Below are 8,877 nucleotides of genomic sequence, written 5' to 3' on the forward strand. Positions count from 1 at the left end.
ACAGTGTAGATCCTATTTAGTATATCTGACAACCTTAACTGCTGCAGACCTCCAGAACTGGACCATAACGGGTCCCTAGCTTAACACTCTCCAATCACTATAAAGCACACTTGATTAACCACTAACTTTTGGCAGTGCTGTATCTTATATAGACTCAGAAAACAGCCACACCTCTTGTGTCACTAATAGTGGACACAGAGCATGTTACCACTCCCCTTGTGTACATATGACACCTCACCAGGATGTGAGGGCAAACCTCCATGATTGATGCTGGCAATCCTGCATACTTACCAGGTTTTACTGCCAGCATGAGAAAGAACTGTATACCATTTATATACATGGCTACACATGTAACTACAGGCATACTCTGCATTAACGTAAGCAATGGGACCGGAGCATGTATGTAAAGCGAAAATGTACTTAAAGAGAAGCACTACCTTTTTTCCACTTATCGATGCATGTACTGTACTGCAATCGTCACATACGTGCATAACTGATGTAAATAACACATTTGTAATAGGCTCTATATTCTCCCCGCTTTCGCACAGCTTCGGTACAGGTAGGGAGCTGGTATTGCTGTTCAGGGCGTGCTGACAGGCGCATGCGTGAACTGCTGTTTGCCTACTGGGTGATATGGCCTTACTCGCAAGTGTACTTAAAGTGAGTGTCCTTAAACCGGGGTATGCCTGTATGTAATTTATTGATTTAAGATACCATCTGGGACTTTAAGGAACATATACTTGAAAAGGTCATATAGTGTCTTATGGCATCAGAAGGTGTCTTATGGAATACCACCACTTAGTAAATATGGGCCAATATGCTGTGTACGTATTAGTCAGCTGGGGTGGCTTTCATGGGTCTTAATTACATGGGAAATTATTTGTGGAGGCATAGAAGTGTACATGATATGATCATGATACAATTTAGCTCATTTATTTTCTGTGCAAGTTAAATACAGTTTCAATAGTAAATCAAACTCTTTTCAGATGTCAATAGCCCAAATCATGATGGGTCCTTGTCCTTTTTATTCCATTTGTAGGATTTTTCTTTCATAGTTGTATTTCTGTGTTGAGTCATCCTCCAGACTTGGCACAAAAAATATATATATATATATATTGTGACAAATGCCCCTCTTTTGTAGCGCTGACGTCTGTCTGGGATCTTCCCGCCACAGTCTTCTAGGGTTAATTATACAAATAACCGGATCATACAAAGCATTACGTTGTTTAACTCAGGCTTCTGCCTGCTTTATTTTCATCCCAGTAAGGGACTGCAGCTTTAATAGGTGTAGGCAGGAGGCATTCAGATATTAACCTTCAGCGGTTTACTCATATCACTGTTATAATATTTCACACACTGTCACTTTAAGAAACAAAAATAAATTATATAAAGAAATCCTATCCCATTCAGGGATCTAACTACACAGCAGAATCAGCCTCTCTAACTTTTGCTGGGCCAACTAACCTGGTTTCCCAGCTTAAAACAATACCCTCTCATTTAGGGTCACTAGATACAGCATACAGTCTTTAGACACAGCAATAAACATTTGTTTGGCTTATCTGTTCATGGTGGGGAACTCGTTCCCAAGTGTCCAGGCAAATCTTCTGGTACTGAGATACTTGCAGGGGGCCTCCTCCCTGTACTGGAGCGGCGATACCCCCAGCCTCCAGGCTCTAAGAAGAGAGACTGAAAAGCAACCCTCTCTGCTCTAAATACCTGTTCTAGTGATTAGGAGAGCAGGTGAGGGAGAACTAGACACATTGTAAACTGTGGTCTGGATTTTCCATCCACCAACCCGAGTTAATGGAAGCTGTGGAACAGATTATTTGCACTATTCCTGCACTTTCTGACCTAAAACTGGGCAGAAAGCTGCCTAATATCTTTGGACTATGTCACAATATATATATATATATTTTCTTTGTATTTGCTTCCCTGTAGATACAATTTCATTTTACTTAAATTAGTTTCAGGTTAGTGTGAAGATTGAACTTTAAAAATGCTCATATTTAACAGGATCCGTGCAATGAGAGTACAGAACGGTGGTTACTGAGATAGACTGTGCAGCATTGGCTGGCTTTCAGCAGGGTTCTGAGGGGTATGCAGAAAAGGAGGACAGCAAATTTGCAAAGTGGTGCAGAGGTCAGATGACTGCATCCCATGCCAAGTCCATAGCAAATAGCTGAGTTCCACATCTTTCAGCTGGAACATTATGTAACACAAGAAGTACAGCCACATTTCCTGCTTCTATTACAAAACAAACCCACTAAAGGTGAACTGTACATCTGTTTACACCGCACTGCCTCTGCCTTATATTATAAAAAGACACAGACACTACGTTCACATGTTGAACAATTGTAGACACCTGGGCGGTCATTTATCAAAGTATACCTGCTGCAAAACTGGGATGAAAACAATCTTCACCAAAGTTCTGTTTTTTTCTTTGATAAATGTAGTGCATTTTTTTTTGCACTGATTTTGCAGCCAGGTGTCATTGATAAATTTGGGGTCCAATGTACTATTGTAAGATCATATTGAATTTGTATTGTGCGTCCCCTTACCTCCCAGCGCGCTCGCGCCTGCAGCAGCGAAGGCAGGGACAGATGCGGGCGGCACTGCGGACGAGGGGGTGAGCCGGAGCAGCGATCGGATCGCCAGAGCACTGGGGAGGTTCCCGGTGGCTCCCAAAGTAGGGCGCAGCCATATTGGAGTTGCGCACGCATGCGCAATAGATCGCGCATGCGCAAGCGGCGGACAGTGTAGGGAAGGGCTCCCAGAGGGACTACAACCCTTAGCAGCCCCTGGAGCGTCAAGATCATGTGAGGCACAGCAGCCAATCGCGCGATCGGATTCCGCTGCCTGCAGTTGGATACATTTCGCGTGCTGACACCACGCTAGTCAGTCGGTGCTGGGACAGGATAGGGGTAAGAGGTATGTGCAGGGGTCTGTTACTCCTGCACTAGGCTAGACATCCCCCTAGGCCCCAGCTAGGCCCCGACTCCTATACCAAGATTGTGGCTGCTACAGGGACAGGCCCTTAGGTAGGAACCATGAGGATTGTGATCTGGGACCAGATCACTCTGCAAGGGATAAAGACTATCCATGCGGGGGACACTCCAGCTGGATACCACCCACGCGGAGGCGGATGACATCACTAGATCAGAGGATCCCATTGGTCTCCCAGTCAGCACACCCGGGTGCCCGGCAGGTACCTACATCACTAAGTGCACCAACCAAGTAACACACACCATATTGGCAGCGCTGACCACATATAGGGGTGGGGGTTAGACTCTTGTGGACACCAAGGTGGTTGGGTGCCCGAGGACTCCGTCAGGTACTGTGGACACGGTGTGGGGTAACACAGTGGGGGGGAAAAGGCCGTGAGAGGCTGTATGGTTAGTACCAGTAGTATTATTGTTATCATTGTTTGTCATTGCATATATGCCCAACAGTAAAGTGCTATTGTTTTATTGCATCAGTGTGTGTTGTACATATATGTCCTGCACGGGGTTATCCCGCATAGTTGGGATTCCGCACAGGTGGAGCCGCTGTCACATATCAAATCAGGTACACCCTAGGCTCCCCGTGGCGGAGGTTCAGGTCTCCTGCGAGCCACAGGTAACGCACACACACACCGTAGACGCCTTATCTCCCAGGGGGTGGGGGGAAGTGCGCTACATGTATATTGCGCCATCACGCCATATATATTTCCTTTGTCAAATAAAGCTCCTTTGTCAAATAAATATATATATATATATATATGTAGAGGTATCAATACCGTGTTAGCCGAGCTTCAATAATCAAAAAATAAATAGACGATACCGTTCTGTGGCTAACGAAACGCTTTTATTTGTGCGAGCTTTCGAGATACACTGATCTCTTCTTCCGGCGATGTTACAATGAATGAAGCAAGCAAAGGGTATACTTAAGAACAGTGTCTCTTGGAATGTTATCTGTGCTCGTTCCTCCCCCGTGTGTGGATGTGATTTATGGCTAGAGGTGTTAAATGGTTCCTGAAAGTTAGTGATGTAAGAGTGTGTGTGTGTGTGTGTATCTGTGTGAATATAAATAAATGGAGAGCCCACAGTGTATACAGTGCTTTACAACAGGTGTGTGTGGAGTGGGAGTTAATATAAATGGTGTGGGTAGGTGTGGAAATGTGAGAGATTTTAGCATAACTAAATGTGTGTGTAGATACTATGTGGTCCCTATTGGTGTATAGGGATGGAAAAACAAGGAGTATTTGTATGTGTAAGAGACAGCTGTGTGTGCATACATATAGCACTGTATGTACAGACATGGCCTTTAGTGCTCATGGGAAGAGAGTTCACTTGTGTCAGTAATGACTCATAAAATTTCGATCTCTGTTTTGGCCACCGCTAAGTGTCCCGAACAGTTGCATAAATTTGTATTCATGCAACCGTCTCTCTTTCGGTATTTTAAGATTACCTTTGAGTATGGCAACCCTCAGATCGTTCATCTTATGGCCAGAGTCAGAGAAATGTTCGCCGACAGGACTGCCTCTTGTTCCGTGTGTGACGCGATGGCGATGCAGGTTCATTCTCTTGTTTAGCCCCTGCCCCGTCTCACCTATGTAGTAGCAGCCCCCTGGGCATTTCATGCACATGATGAGGTACACGACATTGCTGGAGGAACAGGTGAACCTTCCTCTGATTTTGTATTCCCGATTCCTGTGTGGTATTTGTATTGTGTCCGCTGTGTAGAGCATTGCGCAGGTTTTGCATCTTGCGTCCTGGCATGGTTTCGTCCCGCATTCAGTTGTGCTGCTGAATACTTTACTCCTCACCATAATATTCTTGCGATTATGAGGTTGTCTGTATGACCCAACTTTGTGAGTGGGACCAATATATTTTTTTATTATACACATTTTTTCCTACTGGTTACACCATTATTTGCATTCTTTTATCTTCTATATCCACAACGAGATCTGCGAACACTCCCCAATTTTGGACAACTACACTATTTCGGGACCAGAGAACGGTCCACAAGGGTTTTTGGAGCTGCTGTATTTATACCTTTAAATCAATTTTTTTCCCACTATATTTGGTGAAGGTTATATTGATAGTAAAGGTTTTTTTAATATTTTATTTAATCATTTTATTCTTATTTTTTTGCACATTTGTATTGCACTAAAACTGTTGGGTTATTGCACATGACATGTAATTTATTGCAAGTTTGTAATTGATAGATTCCTGATGAAACCTATGTGGTGAAACGCGTAGAGTGACGTTTTCCTAAGCCGGCCGGAACCCCAGGAAGTGGACGCAGCGGATGACATCACTTCCGGTTCTACTGGAACGCATCGGTGACACGCACGCCACGGCAGAGGGAAGCGGAGCAACTATCCATCCGGCCACTGAGATCCATTGTGATCGAAATGCTTGCTTATTATTGAAACCATGTGAGTGTAATATCATCCACTTACCTTTTATAAACTGTATATACGGTCTGCACTATGTCCAGTTTTATCTTTTAATAAGGTCCTTGGGAGCCCATATACCAGGGGAAATATTGATTTCTGGATCTCCTGATCGCTCTGTGACATCTATAGCATCCAAAAGATACCTTTACGTGCCTCATATTTCCTCACGTTTGTGAGTATTTACTAGAGAGACAAGTCATCATATTCTGATCTTAATTTAAACAATATTGCACTATCAATATATTCTTTGTCTTTACATATATTTGCGCTTCCCGGAGACTCATTTTCTTGTAATTGATAGATACCCACTTTTATTTAGTAGTGCCCGGTTACACCCTTTGTTTTCCTGCACCCCATGGCAATACATGCATCACACACACACACACACACACACACACACACACACACACACACACACACACACACACACACACACACACACACACACACACACACACACACACACACACACACACACACACACACACACACACTATTTGTTTAAAAAAAATGATCTTTATTGTATGCATAACAGGGGACTTACCCTGTTCAGAAAACTTGCCTCTAATCCAGCAGTGTGCTGGTTAATTGACCAGCACCTGGCAGATTAGATTTGTTAGAAAAAGCCTACCTCTGAGACAGGAAGTGAGACTCCTTAGCACACCTGTGAGCTGAACAAGGAGACAGACGTCTTGAGCCTGCCAGAAGAGACTGCACGCTGCCAGCAAGACACAGGGGAAAGTACTTCTAAACCTGGGGAGCAAAAAAGCCTTCCCCTACAAGAGACAGATAAGACTTTCCTTTCTAAGACTTTTTGTATATCTGCACATATCAAGATATATGTTTGGGGCTGGGAGACATGCTAATCTAAAGGGAGTTGTGGACTGCATAGGTTTAACTAGAAATACTCCCAAGTGGAACAGAAGCTTTGTTTGACCCCTTATTTGCATACGTTTGGATGTTTTCTTGTGTTAAAGAAACAGGCGCAATAAAAGCCGTATTTCATTTCACCTTAAAACAGTCTCCATTGCATACTTCTGCACATGTCCTCTTACAGTATGAGGACACTACCATATGGATAGACGAGACTATCCAAGTAGAGATAGATCATATCCCAAAAGGGAGGGACATCCCAGAAACCCTATCTACAAAGGGAGAAATTACGATGAAAATTATCATTATAATAAAAAAAGAGATATGCACTACCACCAGCATAATGATTCTTGTTGTCCCCATGCTAGAAAACCAGAACCTATACATGTGATTCGTCCTGCTCCCTCCCCTATCCCCTCTTCCTCCCCTTCCCTTTTTTTAGATCTGATAAGAAACAGGCACGGTTCGCTAGAGAAAGAGATCCAGACTGCAGAGAATCAAAAAAAGTTGAACTCTGGGACAAAACTAAAAAGACCCCTACCCGAAGAAGGAAAAGAGGAGGATCCGGGGTCCAAAAGAAAAGAATTTTAAAGAGTCTGGATAAATCTAATGATAAAGGTATTTTTAACTTAAGTTCAGTAATTCTTACAAATGACCAAAAAAGTGTTTTAAGAAAAGGCTTATCCTTTTCTAAGTCATGGGGAGCAAACTCATTTCATATCTTTAAAGATTTAAATAAGTTTATAAGAAATATAACTCTAAAGAGACATTTTCTTAAATTAGTGAAGGAACCAAGTCAGCCTACTGACGTAATTATAAATCCACAAACAATAAGTGAGGATTCTTTTTGTATTCATACACCCTATAAAGCACAGTCTACTTTTTATCCCTATCAATCTAAAGGGAACCATGTTGATACATTTTTTGATATGGTTTATAAAGACTTAATGGACACTATTGAAAATGACAAATCTGTCGACACCAGACCAAATCTATCTAAGGGCCTCATGCAGTAAGCGACGATTATGTGAAATCGGCAAGCTTATCGATTAGTCATGTTATTGGCGTTTTTCCCTCTCCGTATGCAGTAAGTGCCGAATACATTCAAAATCAACCAGAAAACAAATCCGCCCACTCTCACGATGATGAGCCGATCACACACAGGTGTATCGGCGTGCGTGGCGGGGTGCTGTTAGGTTGCACAATCACAAATCTTGCTGAATCAGGCGAAACAAGCATGTTTTTGATTGCGCGCCATATTTAAAGGCAACGTGTACTGCTAATCATTCTCTGTGTTGTTGGGAGTGAGAGAGAGAGAGAGACGCACAGAGCTGGACGATTGAACATTTGCATATTGACTGAGAGACTTGTTGTGTATTGGGTGAGCTTTGTCCTTTGTTGTTTTGTTTACATCTTTGTCTTGTTTTATATGTGGAAGTGGGTCGTGTGATTGCCTGTACATTTCTTGTCTGTTTTTTGTGAGTGCTGGAAGTATGCCCGCAAAGCGTGGGAAGAGTGATGCTGGTGGGAGTGGGAGTGCTACTCGTGGGAGTACGCGTCGGAGTGAACGTTCTGTTCAGGGGAGTGATGTTGCTGGTGCACCGAGTGGTGTTGCTGGGAGTGGGAGTGCTGTTGTTGGGAGTGGGAGTGCTGGTGCTGCGAGTGGTGTTGCTGGGAGTGGGAGTGCTGTTGTTGGGAGTGGGAGTGCTGTTGTTGGGAGTGGGAGTGCTGTTGCTGTGAGTGGGAGTGCTGGTGCTGGGAGTGGGAGTGCTGTTGCTGTGAGTGGGAGTGCTGGTGCTGGGAGTGCTGGTGCTAGGAGTGTGAGTGCTGGTGCTAGGAGTGGGAGTGCTGGTGCTAGGAGTGGGAGTGCTGGTGCTAGGAGTGGGAGTGCTGGTGCTGGGAGTGCTGCTGGTGGCGCAGTTGCTGATGGGGTGGATGGTGGTGGCGTGCTTGCTGGTGGCCAGCTTTTGGAGGCTCTTCCATTGGAAGAAGGAGAGTCCAGTCAGCACCAGCCAAGCTCTGACCCTAAACCTGCTCGGAAAAAACGTGTGGAGAAGCCACGTAATCCTCGCTTCAATGACCAGGAAAATAGGGCTCTTGTCACTGGCATTCTGGAGCACTATGACAGTATATATGGACATTTAGTAGGTAAGTGTAACTTTACATTTATTATTCAAATACATGTGATCCTAGGTCATCTGAGTTTTGTTCATATGCAAATATGGGTACACAATATCTTTCTATGTTCATTAGTGTGGAAACACAGCTTTTTATCATGCCTTACAAGGACAAATAAACACAGGCGGTCAATTTGCCAGAACTGCATACAATATGAATGCAACCTTGCTTACATGTATAGGTTTAGTAGTGAATGCTCATGTGCTGCACATATTACACATAAAACAGCATGTTTGCTATCACTTGGAACAGCTAGCAGTGTAGGAAACTGGTGCTTATATTATTATTCATTTACCTCATATCTTTTATATGTTTTTCAAGGGCGGACAAGTGCAGCAAGCAAAAAAGAAATGTGGGACACAATAGTCATTGGTGTCAATGCCTGT

At 43.7% G+C, this 8,877-nt stretch overlaps 1 long non-coding RNA gene across 1 annotated transcript in view; it reads left to right on the top strand.

The window, feature by feature from the left end:
- Window positions 1-8,877, top strand: part of LOC142472097 (uncharacterized) — a 72,414-nt gene that overhangs the window by 42,270 nt on the left and 21,267 nt on the right. Inside the window, exons 2-3 of the long non-coding RNA XR_012789600.1 lie at window positions 5,207-5,419; window positions 6,756-6,931. This is a non-coding gene — a long non-coding RNA (uncharacterized LOC142472097). The remainder of the gene's footprint in view (window positions 1-5,206; window positions 5,420-6,755; window positions 6,932-8,877) is intronic.

Source organism: Ascaphus truei, chromosome 1 (assembly GCF_040206685.1).
Source record: "Ascaphus truei isolate aAscTru1 chromosome 1, aAscTru1.hap1, whole genome shotgun sequence".
NCBI lineage: Eukaryota > Metazoa > Chordata > Amphibia > Anura > Ascaphidae > Ascaphus > Ascaphus truei.